At 48.0% G+C, this 16,715-nt stretch overlaps 1 pseudogene; it reads left to right on the top strand.

Annotated features, from left to right (window-relative positions):
• The window catches only part of LOC120839134, a 61,008-nt pseudogene extending 49,455 nt beyond the window's left edge, over positions 1-11,553 (top strand).
• The last annotated feature ends 5,162 nt before the right edge of the window (positions 11,554-16,715 follow it).

The raw sequence follows: 16,715 nt of genomic DNA, 5'->3' as shown, positions 1-16,715 counted from the left end.
GACTTTGATTGAGCTCGTGAAAACATCGCTTTTTTGCCGATTGTGACTCATATTTCAGCCCAAAGTTCGTACACTGAAGGTTTTCCCTTCGCCTTCCTACAGACGCTTTTTGTTTCCATAGAGTTCCCCCCCCAAAAAAAATCCCCAAACAAAACGTGTCGTTGTACGGAAATAAAGACGCCACCCTGAGGCACAACGCAGACTGAAAAACTACCTGCAACAACGATGCAGACTTTAGTCTCAAGAAAATAACAAATAAACGAAAATGAGAAGTGGACACCCGCACACACACACACACACAAATACATTTTTATTTTGCTTTTTGTATGTTTGAACTGGCCAGGGGCAAAACGTCGAGGTTTTTTTTTTCTTTTCTTTTTTTTGTAAGTCCGTCACCTATTGCTCTCGTGAACACTGTCTGTAAGCGAGCATCCATAAGGAAACCAACTACGAGCTAGATGACCTCTCCAAATGTCAACAAAGTGTCCCCCAAAGTTGAGTGTCTTTCTGAACGCAATCTAATTGAAGACGGTGCGACCACTGCCGTGGCTATTATGTAGGGTTCTCTTTGTTATCCATTCTCTCATATCCGTATCTCTAGTTCGTATATAGTGAACTCCGCATACAGGGACTATGGATTGTAGTTAAACGATGCGTCTAAGGTGCGCCGCAGGAAGTGATATTCAGCGATGTCACTATTGGCGAAGCGCTCTCACCCGTTTGTCACCCCAACACCTCGATGTTTATCCAACATAAGGCCTGTGCACATACCCAAAGGCTTTGTTGGCATGTTCATGTTGTCCTTTTAATAGAGCGCGGGCCTACGTGTAATGTAAAAATACCAACAATTAGTAAAGTGACGTTAAGTGCCGGATCTCTCCCGTAAACAGTCATCAGACGACGCGAGCTTGACCCACTTGGCTTTTGTGCTGAGCTGGGCACCGTGCATGCTGCATTGTTCATGCAGGCCGGAGCGGTAAGAAACGAGTCCCACCCACCCCTCACCGGAGAACACGAACTCCAGCCGAACTCTGACGCCGCGTTCGGTTAAGACAGCCGAGCGCTGAGTTATTGTATTTGCTGTCGCCATTCATGTAGTTCTAAAGTTAACCGCTTGAGGCGCCACGGTTTGATCTCCTCCCCAATAAAACCGACCTCTTTCTTGTTGTCCCAGAAATGGTTTGTAGCATATGTAAGTGATATTGCCATGCGCGTTGCCCAGCGAGCGCGTGGCCGAATGGTTACCGCGCTTGGCTCTCGCGTAGAGGCTGCGGGTTTGATGCAAGGGAGCGGACTCCTCTTTTAGTTGTTGTTTCAACTTGATATTCTTGCAAGTTCGAGAACCTTGTGGTCTCATCGAGTTACGAATGTTGTACGTGCAGAACTTTTTACGCCAAATGTTCCAGAAACTCACGCGGTATACTCCGAGTGGCGGTCCGGAGTCAGTCACGCCCAGCGCTCGATCCTGCTGTTACACCGACATCGACGCCTGCGACGTTAGCCTTTTTCTATTCTAATTTGGGCACAAGTTCGCTTTATAAAACGTTTAGTTCCTTCAGTTATTCGCCGCCTTATGTTTTGTCATTCGTAACAATATCCTTCTCCTTATAGTTGGACTGCATAAAATTGCCCTACGATACTTTTCTTTTTCTTTTTTCGTTTTGTGTTGTGGCGTGCTAATGAACCATTCTGGTAACCAGGATTTGCTCAGCTGTATGATTGTCGTTATGACTAACGTCGATACAAATTACGCAATGCCGAAGTATCTTCAAAAGTAATTGAAGTACATGTCTAAGTATTTTTACTCTACTCAAGATACTTTACAGCGAAAGTAAGTTGCGTAGTACAGGGTGTCATAAGAGCAAAATTACACAATCTTTTTTACAACAACAATAAACTAGGCATCGCTGAACGCTCATTCTCCGCCCAAAGGTAGCGCTAGAGGTCATAACAAGATGCCGAAATTTCAGCTCGATCCGATAACTAAATCCAATGTTATAATTGATTTTCTGAACATTTTAATGGGCAAATGGCGGCCGACGGAGTTTTTCAACACATGGGGCTCTAAGGCACCAGAAACCATAAACGGGCAAAAATGGGCTCCATTTTCCCATTGAAATTTTCAGAAAATCACATAACTTTTGAATAAGTTATCGAATCAGGCTGAAACTGTGGCATCTGGTTGTGACCTCTAGCTCTACCTTTGGGCTGAAAATGAGCGTTCGGAGATGCCTAGTTTATTTTTGAGGTAGAAAAGACCGTGTAAATTTTTTTTTGTGACACCCTGTATTTTAAATACTTTAGGAACCAGGTATTTAGTAACTTAAATTAAATACTTTTTATCAAGTATTTTGTCCAACACTGGTTTAGGGCACTCCAAATAAAAGTTAAAAAATCCAACATCTGACTCTAAAGAAGTCGTAAGAGCTTACAATTCATAGTGATAAAATAATTTATAACGAAACCCTATTTGATTTTAAACATCCTTATGTGGACACAATAATTATCTCAAAGAAAACAACCTTAAAGGGGTCATGAAACAACATGGGGTTAGAATGTTCCTAACTTTACAGGGGCGTACTGGTGCCAGCCTGGCCAAAGTATACTCGCACGGAACGCCTTTGATTCAGAAGCTTCTTGGTCGCGGTGAAATCGCGAAGGCAAAAGCAAACTATTTCTTTCAGTCTTTTCTTCGCAAAGCTTGATGACGTAATTGTGGATCGAAACCACCCGCCTCACGACAGTCGAACGCGGCTCGTGGATTGGACGCAAGGACTGCGTGAGCACTCGACTTCCGCTCTTAACAATCGATTCCTCGGAGGACACTCGGATAGTGGCTCGTGTCCAACCACTGCGGTGATGAGAATAGTCTAACTCTAACAGTGCCTGGAGCTCAGCACGGGTTTTCTACTGTGTCTGCCCCAGTAAATTGCAATGAATAACGTTGGTGTCATATGATATTCACAAGCCCACGTGGCCACTGGTCTTGGCTCCGAGTTGAGGGGATGAACGAGGCTCATATATTTCTCGAATTTATTTGGCGTCTGCCATTGCTTTGAAAAGAATACTAAGGCAAATTTATTCGGTTATTAACGCTATGGACTGATCCTGAGTTGCGTTTATCGAAAGTCTAAAAATCATTTCATGGCTCCTTTGAGGGTTTCTGTTTAGGGTGTCGTTATTTTGTGAGATGATACCCTAAGTGAATCCTCCTGTATTTCGTCATTTTTCAATACGCCTGTTTAATTTTTGTAACAACAGGGCATAAATTCCGGTATCAACTGCAAATTCAATTGCTGCCTGGCGGGAAACTTCCAGTGTTTTGAGGAAACCGCAGTAGATGGAATGTCCAGCGGTGATGGAATGGTAAGTGCTTTGCACGCAATAAAAGAAAAAAAGAATAAAAAAACGCGGTAGTTTTTTGTATTAAACTTTAAAGGGCAAGTCCGCCTAAAACTCAAAATGAAATAAATTACTGGTATCGCTGCAGTGACACAATATACGACCCGAGCCAAAATATTACATCCGTGGGACGTCGCATTCTTAACTAATTCCGATAATAAAAATGCGACCAGCCGCGAGCCGCTGCTCCTTAGCGGGCGGCCAGCGGGTTGCCGATCGCTAAAGCAACACTGGGCAGTGACGTCAGTATCGTTCTCTTTTTTTCCTCCGGTCCGGGCGTTGCGCGGAGTGCGCTAATTTGAGCAGCTACCACCGCTACTTCGGCTTGTGATTGGAGTGTTTAGCCGTTGCTTTTATCTGTAGCCCGTGTAGCTTCGGTATAGCCTTTTGCTTATTTGCTTGTGAGAACTCCAAGACTCTTTTTAGCGAGCAACTCGGTGCGCCCAAGACTTCCCAGCACGGTTCCTCGAAAGATACCAAGTGCAGCTTGCAGCGCTGAGGGCTGCTTAAACAACCCGCCAAGCAACACGGGGGTGCTTTTTCACAAGTTTCTAATGCACGGGAAATCGGAGAAGGTGTGGGTAAACGCTGTTTGACGAGTGGACTTTGGACTTCGGCTTTTACGCGCCCGAGGAAAAAAGAATGGAAAACCGCATCTCCACGTGGTGAATGATGTTGATTGGGGCACAGCTCTGGTGGTGCTTGTCTGCGTAGACGCTGACCCGCAGCATGCCGAGCCTTTTGTTTTCATCCATGTCACGCTCCGGTCAAATGCTTAAATGCGTATATAACCACGTTCCATACCACATTTTCTTTCTGACTTGGATGAAAACAAACGAAAGGCTCGGCATGCTGCGGCTCACCGTCTATGTAGACAAGCACCACCAGAGCTTCGCCCCAATCAACATCAAGCACCACGTGAAGATGCGGTTGTTTTTTGTTTTTTTTTTGCCCTACTCGAGCACGGCAGGACGTGCTCATGGTCACGTGAGCGCGTGAGCTCACGAGCAGGAGCCCCTGCACCCGACGGCGGGCGGACATAAGGACATGGCTAGCCCCTAAAGGGGTATTCACACGAGGGAGAAATCCCGGGGATTTCTGCCCGGCACGCGCATCCCAGGACGAAAACGTTAGGCTTTGCGATGTGCAAAAGCCTCGCGTTTTCATCTCGTGATGCGCGCGTGCCGGAGAGAAATCCCCGGGATTTCTCCCTCGTGTGAATACCCCTTAAGGAGCTTCGCCCTAAAAACAGACGTGTACAGCCCAGCACACGTGTGTTCGGGCGCCGCAGCCCGTGCCGGAGAGCCTCAAAGCTTCGTGTCTTGGACTGACCCGCAGCGCGAAAGCGAGAGGGCCCCCAGTACTGTACGTCACTGGCAGCGCGGCGTAGAGCAAAGCCGCTCCATCCACGGATCCTTGATGAAAATTTAGGCCTAGCGACGAGTACGGAAGACCGCGCACACGGCGACAGCCGCCGAGTACTGCACCAAACGAGTTCACTCGTTTTCCAGTCGCTAGCTTTTGGGTATACAAGCGACGAGTACGGCATAGCGCAGGTATGGCGCGGCCGCTGAGTACGGCACCGTACGAGTTCACGGCTTTTCCAGTCACTGGCTTTTGGGTATACGCACTAACTCTTGCTACATATGCTGGATAACTACCGCGTATGCAGAATTAAAACGAAATCAGCTTACCTCCTATCTTGAGACGGCTGAGCCCAACAGAGGTAGGTGCCGCTTGGCCTGCGTAGTCGTTGAACGAGAACGATCCTGACGTCACGTCACATAGCGGCTGATTTCCAGTGTTGCCGGAACCTCGAGCGGCTAGTTTCGGTTTTGTCGGCCGCGCCCGAAACAAAACTTTAAGGCGTCGATATCTTTAAAACTACGCATAATAACGAGGAAAAAATTACACCTTGCAATTCAGGGACGCCTCACTGCACTAAAAACAGTCATAATCCCAAAATCGAAAGTATGGACCGGAGTTGCCCTTTAAGACATATCAGTCGCTGTCAACGTTTGCGTCTCATGAATGGTCAATCTTTCGAACTTAGGGCAATGATTTTTTATTTGACATTACACTTAGCCTATGTCATTTGCTGTTACGCAGCCGACTCAACCGCGAAAGGGCGCTCCTCAATTGACTATATGTTTGATATGGTACAGAAACCAAGAAGCGTGTTTTTTCTCCCTCTAAAGTTCGCAATACATTAATGACACTGAATAAGTCACGGTCATTAAACACCAGGCACTTGCTCATTTTTTGTTTACAACCTGTTATAGATAATTCAAACTTCCACTCCGGAAACCGTGTTTCTGCTTTGTTGCCTGCCTCTACGAACTGAGTATTTTACCTTCCATTACGGAACATCCGATCAATGAAAATCCAACCTATCTTTTTCTTCTTTTTTTTTTTCTTTCACTCGTCGGAATCTGAAAAAAATACACAAATTCTCGAAAAAAAAATGTTTTTTTGCTTATTTTTTGTCCAGGTAAGCAAATTACGCCTTACTGAAGGCTTCAACTCCGCGAGATTGTGACGCTAGAGGTTGGAATGCAACGCAAAACGTTGAGAACATGACGTTACCTAAATCAAAAGTATATTTGAGAAAATAAATTATATTCTTAGCCGACGTCCTCCTATGATCAATATGGTTATAACAGGAAATGCCATTACTGAGTCGTGGACGCTTGTGGAATTTATGTGATTGATAAAGAGTTATCAGCAAGAAAGAAAAAAAATATTGTTGACAAGTTTTCTTTCCACTGAAATAAATAATACTGGCGCCCACAATGTCATTTCTTCTTTTGAAAATATTAGGCTTAGGTGGATGTCGGCTCATAGAACAATTTCGTTTTTTATCAATTATCTCGTGATCCGAGTAAAATCACGCTCTTCAACTTTCGTGTTCTATCCCAGCCGCTAACGTTCCAATCTCACAAAGTTTCAGCTTTGTTTGATGTATAATTTTTTTTACGATGCCGGAAAAGCCTGGTTCTCTTTTTTCGGAAATCTTTTGTACTTTTCTGCGATGCACTGGGAGAGTCGATTGTTGAAATCCAAGGAGGGCGCTCTGCAAATGACGATGCAAAAAGTACCTATTAAAACACGCCCCCTCCACCCCCACCCCCCCCCCCCCCCCAAAAAAAAAAAAAGAAAAAGAAAAATAAACAAGTAAAAACAAATTGTGTTTTGGCGTTGAATGGGGTTAAACGTGAATCTCAGTGGTGCAGCCCACTGATTTTTAGTAAAAAGTACATTTTCAGCTGCTGCCACTCACCGGTCTTGCTACGTAGACTGCCGCGATCGACTCTCTAAAGTCCTTTGCGGGCAACTGGACGTTCCATATTTTTCCTAGAAGGCATATTAATTCACCTTCATTTCTGTCACTGCTTTTTTTTATGAAGATTAGTTAGTTTAGTTAAAATTGAAAAAGACACTTGCATGTAACGTGTCGTATATTATGAAGATAGAAGATGATGCATCAACAAAATTATTTAAAAATGTATCGACTTTTTTAAGGCTTACATTTCCCTGGGGATCTAGCTGACAAAGTTATTAATCGAGCACGTCGCAATCCACCGCAAGAGAATTTCTGCTGCTAGTTCGGGTGATATTAGAGCCGATTTAAGCGGAAGCTCCGACGTCACGTTGAACGTTTTCAACTAAACATATCTTCTGAAAGTGGAAAAGGAGCTGAGTCTAAATCCGCAAGTCGTTTCCCCCAAATCAGATTTTGATATAATTTTAATCGTAGCTAGATGATATGATTGAAACCTAAAATAACCTGCAAAATTACTGTTCTGCCAAGTTGTTGTGACGTTAGATGTATAAACATGAGCACATCGGCAGCATGAGCCTGTTTTCGCCCAGCGTTACAAGCAGTCAGAAGGTCGTTTGTGGGAAATAAAGGCCGTCGCGATCATCCGTGGAAAATATTGGACTACAATTCATTGAGCTTGTCTTAGTGAAGCAATCACCAGCAAATATTCTAAGGTTTCCCCCTCGAGATTTTGGACGATTTACCTTTTGCTTTCGATCCGCCGGCATTGACTCCGAGGGGAGCACCCATGGGGTCTCCACTCGCGATTTCCCGACATGTGGAGAGAAATGCCGCTTCCAAGCGCAATGGCATGAAAGGCTTGTTTTTTTTTTTTTGTTTTTTTTTTGTTTTTTTTTTGCCAGCAAGGTGGGAACTGCTTTCTAGACCGACGCGAACACTAAAGGCTCTGTTAAGGCTCTGTTATACTCCGACGTAACGCGCGCGCAGGCGAACGCCGGCCGAAGTCGGCTACGTCACGTCAGTCACGCCGCGCGAGTCAAAAATTCGCCCTCTTTATACTCCGGCGGCCCTGGCGACTCCCGCGGCTCTGCGTCGGTGGGCCGCCGGCGTGGTGCATGCGCAGAATCTGACTACGAGGGCACGTTTCCTGTGAGAGTGCGCCACTTCCGGTTCCTTTTCGTTCCGAATAGCAGACGAAAATTCTGGCGCTTCTTGAGCGCCAAGTACGAGCGATGGCGTGGACGTACCTTGCACGACGAAAACTCGCGCTTGCACTGTTGGTGCACCGCCTGCGCCGCAAGCGTAGGTGGTAAATGTTTATACGCCACATCTTTGACAAGCGCACGGTCTACGGTACTCAAGCTTCCTCGTGTCGTAGAAACACAGGTGAGGACGAATTCCCTCTATCAGCTTCTCGACCCCCGACCGAGTCCGATTCTTTGAACATGGCGCCACACGAAGTGCTCCCGTCGTCTGCTATTGCTCGTATTCGCCGCGCTTCCCGCGCGAGGGCTGCCGAGAGCCAGCGCGTGATGCATCCTGGTCCGGCGTCGCCGGCGCGGCCGGCGCGGGATACGGCATGCTCCACTTTGGCGTCGAGGCGGTCAGGCTGCGTCGAACGCCGCCGGTCGCGCCGGTTACGCCACGACGCCGGAGTATAGACCTTTCCAGCGGCAGTCTCGAACGAAGCGAGCGGGCAAAAAATGCTGAGCCACTGAGCTGTGGACGCATGCGCAACGTCCGATATACCGCAGAGCAGATCAACAGCGGATGCTTGGAAGGCGTTCCACAGCCCAGCAGACAAAGATGGCAGCGCGCAGGAGGCGATTCCTGCAAAGGTCTATAGAGCGTCGGGTTTTCGCCGACGTGACGTCCTGTGACGCGCTCGCGCGCGCGCACGCGTTACGTCGGAGTATAACAGAGCCTTTATACTCCGACGTAACGCGTGCGCGCGTGCGAGCGCGTCACAGCGACGTCACGTCGGCGAAAACCCGACGCTCTATACTCCGGCGTCGTGGCGTAACCGGTGCGACCGGCGGCGTTCGACGCAGCCTGACCGCCTCGACGCCAAAATGGAGCATGCCGTATCCCGCGCCGGCCGCGCCGGCCGCGCCGGACCAGGATGCGTCACGCGCTGGCTCCTGCAGCCCTCGCGGCGAATACGAGCAATAGCAGACGACGGGAGCACCACCCCGTGTGGCGTCATGTTTGAAGAATCGGACGTCTCGGGTCGTCGAGAAGCTGATCGAGGGAATTCGTCCTCACCCGAGTGTCTACGACTCGAGGAAGCCTGACTACCGTAGACCGTGCGCTTGTCAAAGATGTATTGCATGTACATTGACCACCTACGCTTGCGGCGCAGGCGCTGCACCATCAGTGCAAGCCAGAGTTTTTGTCGTGCAAGGTACGTCCACGCAGTAATGTTTCTCGTCGATCGTGGGGTGCTGCGCTGGCTGGAGGGTGGCTTCTTTCCGGTGGCCTCCGTGACGCTCACGACTCGGTGGTTGAGTAAATAAATATATATTTACAAACGAGGAACAACTTTTTACAGGACAGAACAGGAAAATGTCGCGCTGCTGATGCCGCTCGCGGCAACCCAACGCCAACAATAGCGCCTCGGCGCCAAGTCCCTTGCCGCGCACGGCAAGGTCTCTGTCTCGCGAGACAGAGTACGCGGAGCCCTCGGGACCGCGGGAGAATAACGTCTTGCTCCGCGCACGGGCTCGTTCAGACTCAACTTTTTCCAAAAAGAGACACGCCGACATTCCGAAGAGAGGCCGCATCTCCCTCTCTCCGCGGAATCGCCGACATGGCCCAGACAAGGTCGTTTCCCCAATTACCACGGCGGCAAGGGCGACCACCCACTCCCGCCTGAAAGGTTTCGTTTACTTCCCACCCGGGGAAATCTGCTTCCACTTTCGGGAGCTGGCCTCCGCTTGCCGCCAAAGGGAAAGACAAGACATCGGGCGCCTCCGAAGGACGCTTCGGGTGACCTCGCCGCCAATTCCCCGAGCTCTTTCGGCTACGCCCCTTCGGCCATCCCTACACACGCCATCGCTCGAACCCGGCGATCAAGAAGCGCGAGAATTCTCGTCTGCTATTCGAAACGAAAAGGAACCGGAAATGGCGCACTCTCGCAGGAAACTCGCCCTTGTAGCCAGATTCTGCGCATGCGCCGCGCTGGCGGCTCACCAACGTTACTAAAACACTCAGTTGGGAAACTCGCCGTCGAAACCTGGGCCGCTGGCGTCCACCAAAACCGAGCTAAATGCGACAACAGCGCCACTCTTTATCATTTGTCTGTACTGTGGTCACCTTGAGCTTTTTGAAAGCTTGTTTTTGCGTAAAAACAAACGAAAAATACTCTTTTCGTATAAAATTTATTGGAGTTTAGTACCAGAAGAGGGGCGCGTTATGTTTTTAAAATCTTTAATTTGCAGGGTTTGCGGCACAATTAATATTGTTTTTATACAACCATGCCTCAGCGGGCCTTTCAGGTAGCACGTCCCACCCTAGGTGCATTTTAACTTCGATAGCTGAACGCGGCGCGTCTGCCGGGGAGACGGGGATGGCACCCCTGTAACCTCTAGCACTGTATCTGTTCTTAAAGCCAAAATAGAAGTCACGTGCAGTTCCTCGAGTGGCCGCTGCGGGAGAAACGGTGGCGTTGTGTTCGTCATTAGCTCGGTGCTCGGAGACAGTTTGGGGCCACTTTTTGAAAGCTGTCTCTATGGGAGTTTCCCAACTGAGTGTTTCAGTAACGTTGCGGCCCACCGACGCGCGCCGCGGAAGTCGCCAGGACCGCCGGAGTCTAGAGTGGGCGAATTTTTGACGCGCGCGGCGTGACTGACGTGACGTAGCCGACTTCGGCCAGCGTTCTCTTGCGCGCGCGTTACGTCGGAGTATAACAGACAGAGCCTTAAGAGCCAGCGTTCGCGTTGGACTGCTTGGACGCACTTTTGTCACAAAGTCTTCGGATTCGGAAGCCAATAAGATGTCACTTTGCTGCATTTCTTCGAGGTGTTGTTACACCACACAGCCAACCGCCATTTCGCTCCATCGCATGCAGCAAAGTGTCTAAACTAGACGCAATTCGCAACCACAGACGCTCCCTACCAGTAGAACGGACAACGTCATGAAGTAGGGAGCGTCGTCTCTCGGGAACAACATTTGGCGTCACGAACGCTTTCGCTCGTTGCTCACAGGGGAGCGGCAGCAAGCGATTCGGAGGTGTGAATTCAAAATTCATTTTCTCGAAAGAAAATTAATATCTTGATTACGTATTCCTTGGACATACTCATCGGTGGATATCTAGTACACGGTGAAAATTTCATAAAAATCAAATGTCATCAATATTTCGCCGGAGATGCTTTTTAATTTCTCCGCTACGCAGGACATGCCTAGCGGTCAAATAATAAAAACGATAATGGTATATATTTAAGTTTAACCACGAGTTACGACTCAAAACCTTTTGGATATAAAATAGCTATTATGTTATTTATGCTTAATATTAAAAAGGGACCTTTTCACCCAAGCTTACCGCGCTAAAACAAAAATCACAGAAGGCTCAAGCCGGGAGCCCATACTGATCAAATCTATCTTTTGCATACGTTGACATAATTATAAATGGACAAAAAATTAATCAGTCGTTTTATTGTATTGGTCATCTCTGTATGAACCGAGACGTCGACGACGGGCGAATGTTAACTATAGAATTCAGAAAGGACGAATGGTCCATAAAACATTCAACTCCCATTTAATATGATTTTTTTTTTGTTTTTCTTCAGATGTGCTTCAGAAACAAGTGCGTCAAGCAGTGTGACCCCTTCAAAGGAAGAGAGTCGTTCACATTGCCTGAAGAGGAATAAAACGAATAAAGGAGCGGTGGCATCTACCCTGGAAGCAAGAATCGTAGTTATATGCAGGGTTCAAGCTTCCAACTGAATTAACGTCCTAGGCTGTGCCTAAATATTAATATCCTATCAAGTTGTAATATTCAGCGTATATATAACCTTTTTGTCTAAAATAAAATAAAACGTTTTATTGTTTTGTATATTGGTTTCACCGCTGGCTTCGTTCCATTTTTATATTTTTTTTTTTGTATTTCAAAGTGTGTTGCGTAAAAGCGTAAAAGGAAAAAAAAAACTTTTCTCTTTCGGAAATCTTTTTTTTTTTTTTGTTTTTAGAAAGAGCGGTGTGGAGAGTAAGTGCAATTCCAAGATCAGTGCTCCAAAGTACTGAATGATCTTTGGTTTTGAGGGTAAACGCGCTAAAAACAACGGACAAGTAAAAGAAACGAACAACACAGACCGCTTTTACTTCTTTTACTTGTCCATTGTTTTTAGCGCTTTTACCCTCAAAAACAAGGATCACCAACCAGCCCAAGTGCATACCCTTCTACTGAATGATCCGCGACACCTACACTCTCAAAAAAGTTAGTGCGTGTTCTTTCCCGCGGAACACGCGGACAGCCAATCACTGCTGTTTGTGGAATCAGCTCAGCCTATTTATGTGAAAACATGTGTTTCGACCAAAAAGCGAAGTTCGCGATGCAGAAATAAGCAATGCAAGCGTAAAGTTTTGCAATGCTTAATGATACATCGCAGGCGTCGCTTTTCGGTCTAAACATATTGTTGTGGCGGTGCTGCGAATGAGAAGACAACAAAATGCAGGACAGGAAAAAGGCGCGAGCAAAAAGGACGGATGGCGGTGAACGTTGACCGCCGAACACTGCGATTTAAAAAAAAGTCTTGATTTTTTTAACAATTGGTGTCAGAAGGGGGATTTCATCCCACGCCCACATTCGTGGGTTCGAATCTCACTTCTGACACCAATTGTCTAAAATTTTACATTGGACGTAAGTGACGAACACGTCATCTTGTATAGCCAACGTGCAATTTTAGACAACGGCAAGGGACATGCAAACGGCGACGCACTTTCGCGGTGACCTCGCTTGTCTGGCAACTGTCGCCCATGTCTGAAGAGCAAGCTGCGACTTCCATTAGACTGCCGACCGTTGTCGTCTTCCCAAACGACTACGCGCCCTGCGATGGTAGAACGCCAGCAAGACGACCAAGAGCCGACAAACTGGACTGCAGGTGTTCTCCGCGTGCTTCATGAAAACTACAGCAATTTGCAACCTATTCTGGAGTGGAAGTGGGTGGGAGAAGTACCCAACTGGAACGTGATTGCACCATACAACAGCGTGGTGAAAGCATACTGGGCACAATGGGATTCCCTGATTATACAGGATGGATTGCTGTATCGTTGCTGGGAGAGCAAAGACGGAACAAACAGCTCGCTTGAGCTCATTTTACCTCTAGTCCGTGTCGACACCGTCTTGCGTGAACTTTATGACAGCCCTGCTGGCGGTTATCTTGGGATATACAAGACTTTGCAACGAGTTCAAGAAAGGTTATATTGGGTCGGATCAACTCGAGATGTGCGCAAATGGTGTAAAAAGGGCGACCACTGTGCGTCGCATAAAGGATCACCATCACGAAGCCGAGGGAGGGTGGTAACAAACAACGTCAGTGTTCCGTTTGAAAGAGTGGCAATTGATGTTGTAGGTCCACTACCGAGAACGACACAGGGAAATCGGTACGTCATAGTCATTGCTGACTACTTTACCAGATGGCCAGAAACATTTCCAGTACGAACGTATGACGCGGACACTGTAACCAGGATCTTGACGGAAGACGTCGTTCCAAGATACCACTGGAAATTCAATATGATCAGGGTCGGACTTTCGGGTCGCAAGTGTTCAAGGGCATGTGCGAAACACTCGGAATTAGGAAGACGAGAACCACGCCCTTACATTCTCAGTCGAATGGCATGTTAGAAAGGCTCAACCGCTCACTCAAGCAATACCTTTCGCTCTTCGTTGACGAGCACCAGGACAACTGGGACACTTTAATTCCATTCTTTCTACTTTCCTACCGGTCAGCCGTTCACACTGCGACAAGCTACATGCCGGCAACCGGCAATGTTGTTAATGGGCCGGGAACTAAGGCTGCCGACGGAAATCACTTTTGGCACGCCAGTGCTTCCATCGCGTGACACAACACGCAGATCTCTCCACTCGGACTACTCCCGCCACCTATGGATGAAACTGAACTGTGTGCACGATTTTCCACGAAGACATTTGCACCTAAGTAGTGAAAGTGCAAGAACCCGCTACAACCGAAGCTGCTCGGGTCGCATACACCAGCCCGGGGACAAAGTGTGGCTGCAGAAGCCACGCCGCACCAAAGGTCGCTGTCCGAAACTACACCCGAATTGGGAAGGCTCCTACGAAGTTGTGAAGCGACTAAACGACGTCGTGTGCCGGTTTCGGCACCTGCTAAAGTAGTAGGAAATGTGCACCAGCTCACACAGCTGTCACTCAAAGCCGAAGAGGGCGGAGACAAACCCAATCCTACCAATCACATCGCAGGAGGGCGGGGCCAATCCCAATCCGTCGAATCACACAGCAGTTGGGCGGGGCCCCTTCCCCCTCTCCTATCCGAGTGACCAATGACAGGCCATGGGCATGGATGGTCCCGCCCACAGGGCATTAGCCAGGGACCATTGGGAGGTCATCGACGTCCCACCCTCGAGTCACGTACGTGGTATAGGTGTGAGGTCACGTAGCCGATGTTAACACATGCTTAACAAGGTGCTAACAGCCAATATTATCAGTCACATACGCGTGTCAAAAGCGTGGGAAAGACACGTACAGAGATGTCGTCACCACCGCTGTCATGAGAACCACGTGATTTTCCCCGGGTTCGAGTTGCGTCCGACAGGGGGCGCTCACGTGATGTCACACAGGATTCGTGTTGCATCCGACAGAGGGCGCTGCGCAGCGGTCATATGACGGTCACGTGATATTATTTGAATCGCTGCGCGGTAAACGACTTTTATTCGCTAAAAAGGCTCTGCGGCGGCTGGGAATCGACCTCGCTACCTTGTGCACAGCAGCCCGACACTCTACACCCTGCTTCCTAGAGCGCTTAACTCGTCTTAGTTGTCCGTGTGTGCAAATCAGATCACGTGTTGTCCCGCTACTTGGTTTTTGTAATATAGGTAAAATATAGACCCCACAGAATATGAATGCGTCATTATCGCAGGTCATGTGACGATGTCGTTATCCGTATGTCGCGCAAGTCAGATCACGCGTTAAAGCTCTCCTGCTACTTGGTTTATGCAACCTGGTCTTCGACCCGCCAAATTTGGGCGTCATGTGACGGTCCCAAAAGGCACTAGCTGGGTCCCGCTCAATTGGGGGGGGGGGGGGGCGGGGGGGGGGGGAGGGGGGGGGAGGTGACGGTAAAATTTTGGAGCTCGCGGATCGTGATATATCTTGGTCCAGCGTAAAGCTTTAAAGTAGCCCTGCTAAAATTTGGGCCCAGCTCGTAAAACTTTGTAAAGACCCAGCGAATTTCGGGAATAGTGTTCAAACTGTGAAGTGGTCCTCGTTAAAATTGAGTGCCACCTGGTGGTAAAAGCTTCGACCTGCTATAAATTTTGGGCGTCATGTGAAGGTCCCAATTAGCACCAGCTGGGTGCCGCTAAATCGGGGATGAGGTGACGGTAAAAACTTTGGAGCTGGCGGACCGTGTTAATTGTTGGGCCAACGTGAAGCTTTGAAGTGGACCTGCGTAATTTTGCGGGCCAGCGCAAAGTCTCGAAGCTCACAGACCATGCCGGACCGAGTGATTTTGTTCTAATTTTTTGGTTAGACGCCATCTAGTGTTACGGCTTTGAAGAGTTAAATGCTAAAATTGCTGACATCTAGTGGTAAAAGCTTCGACCCGCTAAATTTGGGCGTCATCTGAAGATTCCCTTAGCACCAGCTGGGTGCCGGTAAATTTTTGGCTGGGGTCACGGTAAAACTTTGAAGTCCACAGGCCGTGCTACATCTTCGCCCCAGCGTAAAGCATTCAAGTGGCCCTGCTAAATATTGAGTTCCAGCGTAAACTTTGAAAAGCTCACAGACCGTGCTGGACCCAGTGAATTTCGGGAAAGGCGTCATCTAGGGTTAGAACTTTGAATCGCTCATCGCAAAAATTTCTCACATCTGGTGGTAAAACCTTCGACCCGGTAAATGTGGGCGTTACGTGATGGGTCCTTAGCACATGTGGTTAGCTGTATCCATCTAATTTTCAGAAGTGACGGTAAAATTTTGAAGCTCATGGACCGTGCTAAGTTCAGACCCAGCGCAAAGTTTTGAAGTAGCACTGCCATATTTTAGGGGCTAGCGGTGTGGGTGTGACCTCGCGACATCCTTTGCGAAAAAGGTGAATTGCTTGTATTTCGAAGGCGTGCTCATCCGTATTTTCACGCTCGCGCAAGTCCGGGCTTTGTGCGGATAAGTTGCCAATTCCGCTTGTACATGGTGCGCACCTGAATCCCTTAGCTGGCGTGAACGTTAGCATTATCGCGCGACATCTCCCGCTAATTTTAGCGTCATCTGTCTGCTGAACGGAGCAGTGTTGGAAATGGAACGGAGCGGTGGTCGCATTCATACGCGCTAAAGAAACTGATATGGTGTTGTTGTTTTTTTTTTTTTGTTTTTTTTTCTCGTTCGCTCTTAGAACACGCACACTTATACATTTAGATACGGTGTTTAAATTCAATCTACGCAACAAGGACATCATTGGAAATACTTTACACAAAAAATGTACAACAGAAGCAGTTTCAAGACAAATCCGAGGCAAAAAAAAAAGTTGTGAAACGACATCTCATGAGCAACGCGCGATACAGTCCAAAAATATTTACGAGGTCAGGATCTTCGACGAGGAGAGAGATCGCTAGCTTCCATACACTATCGGACTATAGAAAAAAATGTACAACAATGCAAGATGTTTCAAGACACACCGGCGGCAAAAAGTTTGGGAAATGACATCTCGTGAGCAACGCGGTATACAGTCTAAAAAAATATTTACAATGTCAGGGCGTGCGATGAGGATATGAAGATCGCTTGCTTCCGGAAACGCTCTTTTGGCAGGCGCAGCTTTGTGGGGGATCCTCTCCAGCCTGGACCGAC

The sequence above is a fragment of the Ixodes scapularis genome, unplaced genomic scaffold, assembly GCF_016920785.2.
Source record: "Ixodes scapularis isolate PalLabHiFi unplaced genomic scaffold, ASM1692078v2 PGA_scaffold0__279_contigs__length_252992795, whole genome shotgun sequence".
NCBI classification, from domain to species: domain Eukaryota; kingdom Metazoa; phylum Arthropoda; class Arachnida; order Ixodida; family Ixodidae; genus Ixodes; species Ixodes scapularis.
This window is presented reverse-complemented; position numbering and strand designations above follow the sequence as displayed.